General features: G+C 32.7%; 1 long non-coding RNA gene across 1 annotated transcript; it reads right to left on the bottom strand.

Moving 5' to 3' along the window:
• Nucleotides 1-2,949: 2,949 nt before the first annotated feature.
• On the bottom strand, nt 2,950-15,063 carry LOC145691591 (uncharacterized). The gene is made up of 3 exons (XR_014132419.1): nt 15,019-15,063; nt 8,178-8,262; nt 2,950-3,013 (listed from the first exon to the last, which is right to left on the bottom strand). It is a non-coding gene; the product is annotated as an uncharacterized LOC145691591 (long non-coding RNA).
• Nucleotides 15,064-16,169: the final 1,106 nt, after the last annotated feature.

Here is a 16,169-nt window from a genome sequence, read left to right as displayed (position 1 = left end):
TTCTTGATCAGGTTTGCACTTCCGCCACAAGGGGATTGTGATCCGAATCAATGTCCGCTCCTGGGAGTGTCTTCACGTCTCGTACTATTCCTGAAACGTACTATTCACTATTCCTGAAACGTTGCTTCAGAAGAATGTAATCGATTTGGTACCTTATCTTATCTCTTGGACTTTTCCACGTGTACAGCTTGTTTTTCCTTTTGTTAAACCACGTGTTCTACACCACTAGATCATGTTGTCTACAGAAATCGATAAGCATTTGACGTCGTTCGTTTCTTCTACCTAGCCCAAATGATCCCACTACCTTTTCGTAGCTCCTTCTCTTACTACGCTGTTGAAGTCTCCAATTACTATGGCGTTATTTTTACCTTTTCCTTCCTGATGCAATATGTCACTAATCTGATCATACATTACTTCTACTTCATTATCATCATGGTCGGTTGTTGGATATATGCTTGCATTATCACAATGTCCACTGGTATTACATATAGTTTTTCAAACCTCAAGCGGTCACTGCAATATTCCACTTTGGTTACACTTGTTGCTACTTCGCTCTTCATTGCTACCGCGACAAGATTCTCGGCCTTATCGCCCCCCGAATAGTACATTTTGTAATTTCCCGATACTATCTCATCTTTTCCTGACCATCTCACTTTACTCAAACCCATTATGTCCACTTTACATTTCTCCATTTCCACTTTTAATTTTCAAGTTTTGCCTCACGTCGTAGAGTCCGTACCTTCCAGATTCCTATTCTGAAATGAAAGTTATTATTATTTTCGTCTTTAATGATTCTTCCCGGAGTAGCCCCCCCGGAGATTCAAACGGGGGACTATTTTACCTCCGGAAATTTTTACCTCATGAAGAACCATCATATTTATTTATTCTCCTTCTTCGTCCATCCTGGTAAAAAAAGATAATCTGGAAATATTCCCATTTCCTTCCCACATCTCCATGCCGTTTACCATCTAGGGTTCATCCGCCTTTTTGGACAGTGTCCCCTAATATAAGGTAGGTATAGGTAAATACGCCATGTTAAGAGTTTTGTACTTTTGTGACCTTAGTTTTCATGGAACACAATAACGTGACATGTGCGTTACAGAGTAGGGTTTTCCGGGTATAGAGAAAAGTGGTAATGTTTCGACTCACTTCTATTTTGTACCCGAGGTAAGAAAAAAATGTTACAAAATGGCATATTTACCCACACGTGCAGATAATTACACCAAGTCTAGTATACTACTAGAAACCTGTAATAAGTCTTGACTGCTTACATCGTCTGTATTATACGAACTCAAATATTATACTACACAACTTGGCTGAAGCAAAAAATAGAATATCCAAAGTGCACGTTCAAGATAAATCGATCACAGTGGCGTATTTCGCTGCACTATACTTGGTATTGATTTAGTAGCCATGGAATCACAAATACTGAAATTACACTTACAAAACAAAGTGTTCCTAGACGGACACGAAACAAAGCGTACATTGCTGTTAACAATTGGCAATGTACCATGGTAGTAATAACGGATTCTTACCTCTATTGAAATAATAACGTCTTTCTAGGAAACCTTCCCGAAACAAACACTGTACTGCGTGGCGGTCTCCACGCTACTTCCCAGGGTATTCGTCAAATCGGACTTATTCAAGACCATAGCACATATTGAAGGCGGATTCCAGTGAATTTCGTCTGAAACGTCCTAGAACTGAAGACTTTGTGTATTTAGCTTCACTGGCGTATATATCTGCAGTTAACTTAGTTAATGTGGTATGTGAAAATTCTTAGCAGAAGAGATGTTGCAAATAATAACATAAACTTAGATTATAATTAACATGTAAAATATCGTACTTATGTTTCAATAGGGTTTTATTACCCTCTAGATAGAATAGATCCAAGCTCGATCATTTCGAATTCCTGTAAGAAGAATCAACTTTGTCTACATCTTTAGAATAGATAAGATGAGAAATAGAGAAAAATAGCACCGTATACATAGCGTGACTAGATAGATTTGATAACGATCAAGTATCGCTACTATAAGGGAGAGTACTGTAATTTCAAATAGTAAATTTGATACATGGTCTGTAATTTAAACCTAGGTTAATAGGTTAAAAAAAGGAGATTAAAGTAGAAGCAACATCACAACTACAAATGGACTTTTATGACTGAACATCAATTGTAAGTGTTAATTCTTCATTGATAATAATTCTAGTGTCCTCACAATATACCCTTATCCGGTGATTTTCCTTCAAGCAAAACAAATGAATGCCATATCAATAGTCTATCGAAATCAATGCGTTACAATCAATAATGTTTACAAATATGCTGTTCTTTTTGGAAATAGATAATTCATCTTATCCGTCTGTTGCATGGAATATAGAGAGGAATACATTCTCTGTTTCCAGAAGATTTGAAGATGTCTGCTCTGATCCTAGCACACGCCTTTATGCTTGACTAACGCTGTATGTTTTCTGCGGCTATCCCTTTTGCTCCAGCCTTCTTCAATCCACCATTTCATGTGATATCATTATCGACTCCATTTGTTGCAGACAATATTCGTCTGATATTAAACAAGTAACAGGAACTCCTTTCGGCGGGAAGAGAGTTTTTTTATTTTAGGTACAAGAAAAATGCTGATGCTTCATAATATTCAAGAAACCAACACTTATTTAAAATTAATAATATTCCGAAACCTGAAAGAAAGAGTATATACTTTTGATGAGTAGGATTACAAAATAACCCAATAGTTCTGAGTGAAAGTTCTAGGTTGTGTGAGATCATAAATTTATGGAATCTTCTCATTTACAAAATGATTTAAATATTTGAATATACGGATGATTGTTTTATCTATAATATGATGTTTGATTATGTTTTATCCATAACCTATCCAACATCTTTAAACCATTTTTAAAAACTATTTACGCGCACGTTTAAACAATTAAAACATCTTTCACCTGCCTCTTGGTGTGATGTTATAGTTGTTTATCATCTCCTTCTCTAGGGACTTCTCTCCGAAACCTATTAATAGAAATATTATATGTAAGGATTACAGTTACAGTGGTGTTTTCATTACCTTTTATCTAGATGTTAATATGAAACTTAATGTTATAAATTCCGGACAAAATACTTGCTTTACCACCTGTACCTTTACTACCATATGTTGTCAGTTGAATTATGCTATGACTTATGTTTAAAGTTAACAGGTTGACTTACATAGGTCTGGTTTCTCTACCATTTTGAAAACAGTCTGACATCAAGGTAACTTTAATCCATCCATATAAAAAGGGTTAGTGAGCAGATACATTGTCATGATAGAAATATTTAAATAGATAGCTAATCATGTATACGAGCAAAATATTTATGAGGCTAGAAATTCTAAACTTAATAAAAGAATTTGTTATCACTTAAGTAAATTGGAATTTCAATGTTTCCCGTGAAAGAATTCACATCATATTACTTACAGTACTTTCTAGTGGAAGATGCATAAACTATCACTAACGTGTGAGCATACTAATATCACTTAATTTTTGGTACAATATATAGAGTAATTGAAAGATTTATTAAGATTAAAGCTAATATGAATTATAAAAGATTTGTTCATAAAAGTCATTCTTAATATCTGTCTGACTGATTGTAACGAATTGTTTAGGAATACACGTTTAAAAGTTGCTAACTATGGAACTGTTTAAGGATGAAACCTGACTGCCGTGAAACTCGCATATAATCTGATAAATAACTAATTGTACAAACGAATTTCAGTACGATTGTACGAAATAATAATATAATTATGTGTCTATAACAAATATATACACACTCGTGTCATTTGGATTTAGTTCGTGATGCAAAGTAAGACTCATTCGACACAAAAAATCCACCTACACGTGAGGAAAAAGATTTCGAAACTCAGAAAGCTCAAACATTCCTGAGTCCTGAATATTTTATAGAGTGAGAAAGATTTTATTGTTTACTTTTTAAAAAAATCAACAGACATGTTCTCTCTATTAGGAACAAAGAAGTTAATATTATAATGAAAACACTAGTGACACCTATGCAGCATGTACCAAAGTGTAATATAAATAATTATTGTCAAATGTATACCTGAGAAATTGTATGATTGAAGAAAGTGCCTCTGATAAAGATTTCCGGTAGGTCATAATCGGAGTAGATTTTATTACATCTGAGGAATTTTCTTCTACACAAATTATGTGCTGTTCACCCCATACTATGTCCCTTTAGATTCTAGCCTCTTCACAAATTGATTTTGAAATAAGTTGACCGTCGTGGCGAGCATGACGTAATTGAAACATAAGTAAAGTAAAAATTTGCTAATATGTTTTAACGTGACAAAAAGCAAATATTAAAAAGTACAAAGAAGATTATATTTTATTGCATAGAGGGATATAATATTTTATTACAATTTTAGAATTAAAACCAAATTCGTAATATTGTACTCCAAGATAATTGTGTTATAATCCATATGGTGAAATTGTTTTTAAATTAAATGTTCATTTGTGAGTAGTGTATGCCCTTGATCTTCCACACATTGGATCAAAAATGAAATGAAATCTTTGAGTTTTACGTCCCACGGTTATGCCGGTTAGGCTAAAGGAGACGGTGATGATGAGAGATGAGTGAAATGGTGGAATGAAGAAAGTGGGAGGAAACGGGAGAACCCCGAGAAAACCCACGAGCACGATGTTTGTCCACCACAAAGTTCACTTGGCGGGGGCTGGGATCGAACCCGGGACCCCAAGCACCAGAGGTGAACGCTCTACCACTGAGCCACCGTGCCCCCCTACACATTGGATCATGTTTACAATTAATACTTCTACACACTAAATATAGTATAAGGTGCAACTTTCACTCTGGATTCATGAATATGTATTAACCATAACCCTCTACAGCTCTGACACATAATTTGAGGACATAACGTATATATTTTTTGTGGATATACTGTAAACACACAACAAAGCAACAGAAAGACATAGTGACTTGTCTATAGCTAAGTCTTCCCTCGGCTACCAATTCTTATTAATGCTCGCATTCTTTTAAATTGCTTGTATTTTACAAAAGCTATCCGTCCAAACAGGATACTCTCTGTATTTAAAATGAATGAAATTATGAATTCGTTCTAAACTTTTGCGTGCCATTGTTCTGCGATAGAATTGTGCCATTGTTGCATATATTGCACTACCCCTTTGTAGACCAACATACTCTATTCAATTCTTCACTAATGCATTGCGCATCACAAACATTAATGCAAGACTTAAATACATATAAGAAATATTCAATTTCTCTCCATAGCTGACTACTATATATCTCCCTTGGAAACTTAGTTTACACTTTAATAGCAATTCCTATCCTCCACAAGTAATTCTTATTTCTCCTATTCAAAAAACACCGAAAGCTGAAAAGAACACTTAAATATTTGAAGGGGCTTCAAACTTTAGATCCTGGTTGGGACCCAATAAATAATTGAATAGTAATTTGAATATTTGTAATGAAAAATTACTAAGGTAGTTTTGTCACGTGACTACTTCTCCAGTTTTTTTTTCGTTTGATGATTATATTTCTATATCTTAGACGCGTCTGCACTGTTTCACTATACAAACAATGTCAACCATTTCTACAGTACGTACATCCTGCCACTTTGTGACAAAGAAAACAACGCAAAGAGAACAAAAACAACAATATTAAAGCACTTTAAGTTAGCTCCCAATGGTCTGAATATTGCCTTTCAAGTATGAAAGGAATTCTGCCAGTAACCTTTATCTAACACCTCAAAAAATACAGGAATCTGCTAGAATTAAAGAATTTGCTACCCAAACAAGTCCTCTTTTAAAGTTACAAAAGACAAAATAGCTGTGGCGTTTCAACCATTAGAAGTAACGAAGAAGCAAAATACTGTCGTTACTTTCAGAGATAAATATCATAATTCTCTTCCGGTTGACCCTTGTAACCAGCAACATAGACTCACGTCTCAAGCCCGTATTTTGATATTTTTTAAAACATTGTCTAATAATAGAAGGACCCATAGAGAATACAGAGTAATAAATCCAAACGTACCCAGGTATAACGTTAATATAAATGTGTGTCATTTGATTGAACAAATTTTGCAAAGGCTTCCCTCCGAAAACTTTTCATTTCTTAACACAAGAGAAAACAAAAGCACCATGCAAATATTCGGAAATATGAGTTCTTTCTCATCTTAGGGTTCAACGATTTTCTGCAGAATATCCGTTCGTAGTCATGAAACATTGTTAATAATTAAAAGAGAATACAAATGTTTTATTTGTATATGCATAGTGGTAGCACATAGTAAAAGCGGTGACTAAAGACAAACACTTTGAAATAAGTAAATTTATTGTACCGGACAACACTGGAAAATATAGAGCCTACTCAATATTTAGTCTACACTATTCCAATATTTTTTTGTTCGTCATTTTCATACTCTAATGGTTTATTATTATGTAAGTTAAGTATTACAACAACTTGAGTCTAACATGCTGAACATCACTATTGGCGTTAGTGTTGATTATTTGGAACACATTTTCAAAAGTCTTGGTTAGCAAGATGATTTGAAAGCAGTAATTCCTAAAATGAGAACAGCAGAAGTAATTTAGAGGAGAACATCATCAGATGAGAAAATGGTGGACACAGACCATAGCTAATAAAGAAGGATCTCGAAGAATAACAATTCTGATAACAAGAAACCAGAGATTCGATGAAACGCAATTAACAATAGAATTCAGTCAGTAACTTGGATTACTCACAGGACAAAAAAAAAAAGCTGCATAACCGTATAAACAGTCTATCTAAACAACAATTTCATAGTGAATGGTGAGTATATGCATATTTTGAAAACGTGATACATCCTGTGGTATATATGTTGTACAACAATACCGGAACACAGACAATTATACTGCTTAGGTTTGATTTATAAGTATTATGACTTACATAAAGATCATTCTCTACCCATTTAATACATAAACATTATGAAAAACGTAAACATTATGGATATCTATTTTCAATTTACAACATTGACTGAATCTCCGATTTCTTCATCCATCGTTATCAACGAATCTGAATTCTTCATGATAAGAACAATGTTCCATTACTACGATAGTTTAGTACATGAAAAATGTTAAGCTTCTGCAGATATCAAACATTTCCAAATATCATAAATGCGTTGGTTTTCAAACAACTAACTAAATTAATTTGTTACTAACTATTTGCACCATCGAAAATGGAGTATTAATTGTTGCACATGAATTGAATATCCCTCCCTAATACAATCCTCATGTATAATTTAGCTGTGCTATTCTGAATTAAATTTTCATTATCTTGCAAAGCGTATAAGTTAAAATAATAAAAGAGATGTAAGTTGTACGCATACTGATTGTGTTTATTCGGCCAATTGTATATTTTATATTTTGGTTCACTATATTTTGGTACATATGAAGATAACAGTAAATCAACGGAAATTCAGACTGCCAACGTAGAAATACAATAAAATTATAAAAATCTACAGGACAAAGAAAGCTTATAAGCTCAAAACCATAATATTGTCATTTCATTTTCAACGTGATATTAATATAGGACTGGTAGTGAAGTCACAATTTAAAAACAATACAAAAATATATTTTTGTATTATTAGTATTATTTTTATTCATTGGTATGTTGTGCATTGATGGCGATAAAATTTTCTAAGATATGTTAAATCTAGGAGCACCTGAGGTTTGAATGTAATATTGCTAATTTTATTATTTTAAAAACGTGCTGAACAGACCTGACTAAACGTAATATTTCGCAAATTAAGTTAAGTAGTTATCATTAAGCGCATACTCTCAATATCAAATTAATTGTATCACAGTAACTGTTTTTTTTTCAATAACTGATTATTATTATACATTATATTATAAGATTTATATTATATTTGGAAAGTTTTCTTGTATCTTAATGTTTAGAGAGGACTTTAAAATATTGTGATTTTTTTACAAAAATTGAACTGCGTGAGAACAACCTGCATGCGTATTGGATGGTCTCTATCATTTGTCCTAAAGGAAAAATGAGGTAGAATATGTGTTTTTCAAACTAATACCCGTAACGTCATTTCGACTGAATGCGTTCATTATATGTCTTTAATATTATTAGCTTATTTTGACCTTTACTCCTTGCTTACCATGATTATTAGTCAAGGAATGAACGAAGTTAAGTGCAAATATCGAAACGATACATCTTAGCAAAAGGCTTGAAAATTGCGTCATCTGAAACGAAACACGAAACATGAGTAAAGATTAAATATAAATATTAACGTATAATAGTTTGCCATAATTGTTCTGAAGCGTTATGTGAAATAAGCAATAATTCATTATCCTCATTACAAAAATTATCCTCATTATCCTCATTACATTACAACATCCTCATTAATGACTTCTAATAGATGTTAGTTGAGAGTATTGGAAACATTAGCATGTGGGACAACGATGAAGACAAGATATTGCTTTCACGTTACCAGTAGTATACAGGGGCAAAATATTTAACACAATACACCGACACATACAACTGAAAAGCCATAGAGAGTATGGCAAAATACGTACATTTCTATCCCCACCCGCACACTTGATATGAAGTATCAAGCACGTTAGTCACTGATTGTTCTGGTATACTCTCTACTGTACATTTGTTTCTTCTGCAGTCATCTTATGGTTGTGCATTTGTTTTTTTTTCTGTACGAATCCCATAATTTGTCAAATCTCGAGCTTCATATCTCCCTTGTTTGACAAAACTGATAACCTACCTTTGACTTACTTTCTTCTAAGTTTTACGCCAATCGTTCCAATGCCATAACATAGTCTACATTATATTTAAGAAACTATACCTTTATGTTGGAGTGCCAACACTGCTGGTGTGACTTTACTGCCGCGTTGTTGGTCACGTGTTCCCGTCCCGTAGGTGTCAGGATACCTGCACACACTCTTTATTTTCTACCTTTAACGGTGTTTTTGTAGTCTAACTCGGCACAGCGTCACCCCGGTCACTGCTTGGTATATGTATTACACATAGCTGGCAAACAAGGCATTTCAGCACCGAGTGACTATCATCACGATGAGTAGCGACCCACAACTAGTCAGGGTACCAATTTCCATAAATATCTAGCTCTCACGCTTCGCATACGTCTCTCATAGTCATTATCTTAAGGTAAAGTACATTACCGACACGACGGAACTATCACTCGAAACAACATAAGCTCATCCCTAATAGTATATCTGAGCTCTACCAGACCTTTGTTTAAATTTGTTTTGCCATTAACATTAAAATGTTTGAGTTATATTCTGAATTAAAAATCCTAATTATAAAAACTTGCAGATCATACACGTTGAAATATTTATAGAATTGCTCTATCGAATGTCTACTGTGTAACGTTCTTTTCCAGGAATGAGAAAATCTTGAAAACAAATCAAAATTCTAGATGGTATAGCCAATTTTGTAACCTACTAATTTCTGGTAAAACAGAGAAAAACTGAATTTTCAGTACCTTGGGCTGTAGTCGTCAATTTTGAAACGGATCTTACATGTAGCCAAATAAAAAAATATTAAATGTAATAATATAATTTCTAACTTAAATGCGCAACGGAATTTTAAAATTAATCACAGGTTCTTGCTAAATTGGTAGACCAACAATGACACTATAGCCAGCGTACCATCTAGGACATGTTCGACATCAACTTACAATGTACATTATTACTATCATCTAATCTACGCTTAAGATTTTAATAGGAATTTCTGAACTCGAATCATAGATTCGGATTTGGAATTATGTTTTATTAATTCAATTTTAAAATCAAATTACAATTTAGAAAGGTTGATATAAAATTTTGAATCATCGTTTTCAAATAAATTTGGTTTCAAATATCTTGATTTTGCACTGCTTCAGTGTTTACATTATGTTATTACATAGGTTTTAATAAACATATTATTAATGTAGCAAGATTTGCATATCAATAGCTTTTCGGTACAAAGAAGAAAAGAAGCATATAAATAATACAGTGTAGTTAGCTTCTTTGGCAGGTCAAGTAAGTTATTGCAATTCAATTAACAATCTTCATAATAACACAATATTTCGTCTACTAACGATCCTTATAATTATACATTGATCCATCCCTCTTTTGTTCAAAAATTCAGAAAAGTGCGAGAAATAGAAAAAATGAGAAAGAAATGTTCCGTGCACTTCTGCCCGGAGAAAGAAATGTTCTGTGCCCATATTTACATACTACATTATTATTCCATTTAGGAAAACATTTCTTCAATTAACTATATGTAGCATATTATAAATTAGCTTACATGCTATGGGATCACATTTTTACAACATAACAAGTATTACACTAAGTATCAGTATTGACGAACATGTGATATATATACAAATGAATATGAATGAAGAAGGAAGGGAAAAGAAAAAAAATCTACCATCTTTACCACTGTCCTGAGTATAATCTAAACATAATATTTAATTTCATGGATCAATACATCGAGCATTAATCAACTAAGAATGACAAGTTGACCTTAATTGAGGTAAATTGAGGTATTAGAAAACTGTACTGAAAGCTAATTCTATAATCGTACTGAAACATTAAGTGGTGCTAGCCATATACATATTAAATTTTGATACTAATATTACCGGAAATATCACGATGAGACTGTGGGATGCGTAACGCAATACAATATACTATTTGCACATTTTCGTCATACTGCTCTTACGTACGGATAAAAATTTTAAACAATTAATGTTTTCCAATGTTTCAAAATTCACCACACGAATGGTACCATAGACCTTGTTCTCATCAGTCCGAATGGTTTGACAAAGAGAAAAATTTTGAATGGTTACCTGATGAGTTGCTCGACGATTCAGGATTTCTCTGTATCTCACCTCTCGTTTTGTAGTATGGATAAGCTCCACAAAGATCCTGTTTCGTAGGCCAACAGCTTTATCATCCGCTATGAATGAATCTTGTGACGCTGGTACCAAATTAAGGTTAACATCAGTTTTGATCAGAGCCTCTACGTGTTTAATCTCAATTATCAAAGGTTTTTCCAAGAAGAAGAATTTTTATAAAGGTTGGCCTAATAAAGCAATTTTATGCTTAATAAATTTTGACTTTTCCCGGAGGACTCTGACTGCACCACCTACTTCATGTCACTATAAAAGATGAAGCGTCATCCAATACCTGGCCATTACACAACGCAGGTTACACCATATTCTCATATTGTAACTACGAATTTTGTACCAAAATTACTATATTTAAATTTTAACCCTAACAAATTATTACCCAATTATAACATTCAATTTTTCTAAATAATTTCCCAACTTTGAACGAAGTAATTTTACATAACTTACCTATTCACGTCTTTTCCTAAACCTTCCAATATCCAATCAGCTTTCTCCACCTATTTGTTCTCGCAACCTCGAAGGCGCCATATTTGCCTCGCTACCTAGCATGCAACAAGCACGCAACAGTTGAATACCGATCACCGCTGCTTGACTGTGTAATCATACAACTTACAAACATGGACACAGCTAATTATAGATATAACGGGTGAGTTTTAGATAATAAGGATTATATTGTCACCATGTTAACACGAATAAATAATAGACTTCACGTAGCAAATTTAGAAGAGTTTGATATAGTGTTAGAATCATTCGTAATTAATCTTGATTTAAATGTAGTGTTACATGTGAGTATAGTGCACAGATATAGGATGACCTCACCATCCAGATACTTATATTAATAATAAAAAACTTATCAGTAAATAACATTAATAACTAACATACAAAAACAAATCAAATCGAACACGTATTAGAACGAATGGCATGACTCCACCAAACGGGGGCCACTCAAACTAAACAACGGAAACAATAACAACAATGTGAGGTACCGTAAAAGGGTACGTTACAACTGGATAATCTTCGCAACTGTGCTTACTTCTCGAAAAACAAAGTAGTGGAACTAATAAGATTATGATTTTACTAACTTTTTTCTTAGCATTATTGTTTCAAAGGATCCTATGTTTATTGAGGTTGATTCAGTATAGTATTCCTTAAGAAATAATATCAGGAGAACCAGTAAAAAAGAAATCCATCATTAGCAATTTATAAACCAGTAGTTGTTTTTTTCTTTAACTCTATAACTGTCAACGGACTGCTTTCGACGGAACCCATCATGCAGCAGATAGAGGGTATTCAGATCTTTGAATCACTTAGTACTAAAGAGATCGAATTATAACTCTATTTCTAAAGTTTTGACCAGCGCTGGCTAGTAAATAATGCACCGAAGGAAACGAAAATTATTATAATAACATCGGTAATGGTAAGAGTATTCTACCAAATGCTGAAAAAACTAAATAAAAAACATGTATCTTGATTAATAATTTAGCATATAATAGCGGTATTGATGATTCAATACCTCAGGACAACACATTATATAGTGAAGAATTGCAAGTTTAATTAATGAATCAATAAGTGTAGCAACATTTGAATAACTATGTGCGAAAATCAAAATGGAGGCGAATCACTGTACTTCCCCTCCTGTTCCGAGATTATATTTTACTTTGTTGTCTTCTGTTCTCTTTGACTTATCAATAGTTTAGGAGTAAGTAACCATATTATTTTAAAATAAAATATTTATCTCCCTCTCTTCCCCCGAAATTTCATGTCCGTCCAGCTGAACTTCCGGGCTTTATCCTACTTTTATTACATATGTTGAAAGACCACTAAAAGATTAAAACCTTTTTAACAGTTAGATTGTTAATGTAGATAAAACATGTTTACTACTGCTTTATATTCACATGATGATGAGCAGTGAGTTATCAATATAAATGGCAAAATACCTACCGAGAAATACACCATGGTTTGAACAAATATTAAAATAGAACATTAATATTGCAAGTTATAATGTTACATTCTATCAAAATTGCGTGGAGATTTCTTCATAAGAAATCCAAAAGAACACTGCATTTCTTTCAAAATACATAAAACCACACAACATTTGACACATTTGAATCATGTTTTACTGCTACAGTCTTTGTTTCTATATCTAATATAATCATTATTATTTTCGACCGCATAGATTGGACGATGATCGTTTTCCGTATGTCGTACGTCCTTCTGATGTAGAAGAGTGTTATCTTGTTTTTGTTAAGTTTTCAATTTCTTCATTGTTTCGGTTACAGAGTTTAGTTTTTGTATTAGTGCTACCTTTAGGAAAGCTATGTCGCAATCTGTTGTGTCTAGTGATAGTGCTTCTCCAATATAAATTTTAAATTCCAGAAGATCAATGTATTTTCTTCACAGGTATTCCCAAATCAATTTGGTCTCTTTTGTGAACCCACCCACGAATTTGTAATTGCCATATCTACAAAATGAAAGCATATTCGAACAGGTAAAATCATAAGTATTATAAAGATACGTTCTAACAAGGACAGTGTATTAAGGCATTAATAATTGTATTTCCGAGTAAATTTTGAAAAGGTTCGTCAACTTAGACAGATATTTCTATTCGCCAAATACTAAAAAGGATTTAGAAATATTACACCCCGGTGAACCAATTATTTACTGATATCAGAAAGATCTGCGAGTTGTTTAAAAGACAAACTATTTAAAATATGGTTATTGTATTTGTTAGAATAAAATTCCAAATGAATTAATTAAAAGTATTTAAATGAATTTCAAAGTATTTCAATTCCAAATAGAATATTCCAATGCCTAATGAATTTGAAGTGACGAAATATTTCCCACGAGCTTTAGCGGGGAGAATGGTCTGACACAACTAGACATTTTGTTTCAATTAATACCCAACTTGGTTTTAGAATACTCTGTAGAAAAGAATAAAGATAGCAAGCAGGGCCTAGAGATGAATGTCATCCATATGTGACTTATGTTAATGAAGTCAGTTCCATAAAAATGATATGTTGATAATGGGGAAAAGTATCAAAGTTCTATTAAACGTCCCACGATACATGAGTTTATAAATAAGTGCGGAGAATAAGAAATGCATGAAAATTTTGTAAAAACTTTAACTCAATATTGTAAATCATGAATACGTTAAAGTATCAAGTGCTACTTTCGGCACAGTAGATAATTTTAAATATCTATAAACAAAATTAATAGAACAAATTTATATTCACATCAAATTAAAATCTGGTCTAAAAGTATACAACGTGTGTTATTATTTGGTTGAAATTATATGGTTTCCAGAATTCTATTCAAGAATTTGAAATTTAAAATGCCTGTAGTGACGTATGATTTCAAATCATGGTGTCTTTCTCTGCAGAAATAATTCGGATCTGAGATATTTGAAAATAAACTTCTGATGTCCAAAATTAACTAAGGAGGACGGTAATGGGGAATAACGGAAACTCATAACGAAGAATCACATAATTATACCATTTACCTAATAAGGGTCACTAACTAACCCATATTACAATTATGTTTTAAGATCACTAAGTGTCGGTAACTTCGTCGCCCGGCCATGTAATCGGAATGTTAGAAGTTAAAAATACCTTGTAAATTTTAACTAGCTTCCCAACTGAAAAATCAGCGTTAGTAAGGCCAAAGTATGGATAAGAGTTCATGTACAATACTAAAGTAGTTCAAGCAGAAGTAAGAACAAAACATAGAAAATGGATACAGTAGACCAAATACAGAAGTCAACAGAGAGTTTTCACGAATGTAGCATTATACAAATTAATATTTCTGAATTACACTTCAAAGTTTGTTGGTAACTGTGAATCATTATATTTTAAAAGTCAAATTGATTCTACAAAATATAGAGAATACTTTTTAAAGTTACGTGATTTTTTAAAAAAAAAATAACTATTGTTGAAAGAGACAGATTTTATTAATCTGCCTTTGAATTATTAAAATGATTTGGTGTTTGTTACGTATACAATATAAATAGGAAAGGACCATAGTAAATCTAGTCAACCGTAACTAAATGATTTATTTTATTAAGACAATAAGTACTTACCTTAATTATACACAGACGTAACTTCTAATGAACATTATTATCTTCTCAACAGCTGTAAATAATATTAATATTTACAAACAAATGTCATTCTTTTATTCTGTACTATAAAAGATATGCAAAGTCACAATCAATGTATGTTTCTCTGAGGGTAGATGTTTTCACAAATATTGTTACATGTTATTAGAATACCAATTGTCTTCTGTAGTCGGTGTTTAAACTCAAGTTAAATCGTCACTAAGCAAATAACATTGATTCTAAAAAATCGAAGGTCACATTCCGGCATGCATTCAACGAATATAATGTTGTTCAACAAAAGGAATATTTTGAAATAACTATGAATTTCTCGTTTACCATGAACTTTTAAAAAATAATCTTATAGAAAATACTCAAAAACTAAGTAAACTAAAACTACACAGAGCGATGTATATCACTCATCATTTAGTATACAAATCAAAAATTGAAATAATTGGAAACATACCTTATACTATATGTGTAAATTTACACTTCATTAATTAGTGAGTTGGAAGCTCCGGTAACTCAGCGTTCACTTCTGGTCCACGCTGATTTCCAGCTCTGGCCAGGTGAACTTTATGGTAGACAAACAAAGTGTGCTTGGGTTTTCCCGTTCCACCCTTTCATTCATTTCTCATTTTCATCTCTTTTAGCCTAGCCGGAATAACCATGGGAGGTGAAACTTAAAGATTTCATTTCCATTAGTTAGTTATTTCAATTAGAGTTTATCCTTGCATTCAGGACGGATACTATACAAACTGAGTGCCTACAGATTAACGTGGAATACAAACCACATAAGCTGCTATCAGAAATCAAACTCGTACCTTCCATTCAGAAGTTTTGTACGTTAACCGTACTCCTTTATGTAGCAAATATTTCAATAGATTAGTGCTGTAGACAGTATTGAATATACAAGATGAGTTAATAATAATAATAACCTATTTTAGTCAAGTAATAATGGGCATGCACTTGGAGTTTGAAGTAAACTTGAGTGAACCTTTTAATCACAGTTAACTATAAACTAACTCCCAATATCTGTATTAGCAATTCGTTAATCTTGTCAGAAGTAATATAGATATCACTGTTAGGAGTATTGTGTCTCTGTTGCAACTAGTAGGATAATTTAAAAGAAAAAAAAC

This window comes from Thermobia domestica, chromosome 8 (genome assembly GCF_964235325.1).
Source record: "Thermobia domestica chromosome 8, izTheDome1.hap1.1, whole genome shotgun sequence".
Classification (NCBI taxonomy): domain Eukaryota; kingdom Metazoa; phylum Arthropoda; class Insecta; order Zygentoma; family Lepismatidae; genus Thermobia; species Thermobia domestica.
The sequence above is the reverse complement of the archived record's forward strand: the minus strand, read 5'-3'. Positions and strand labels throughout refer to the sequence as shown.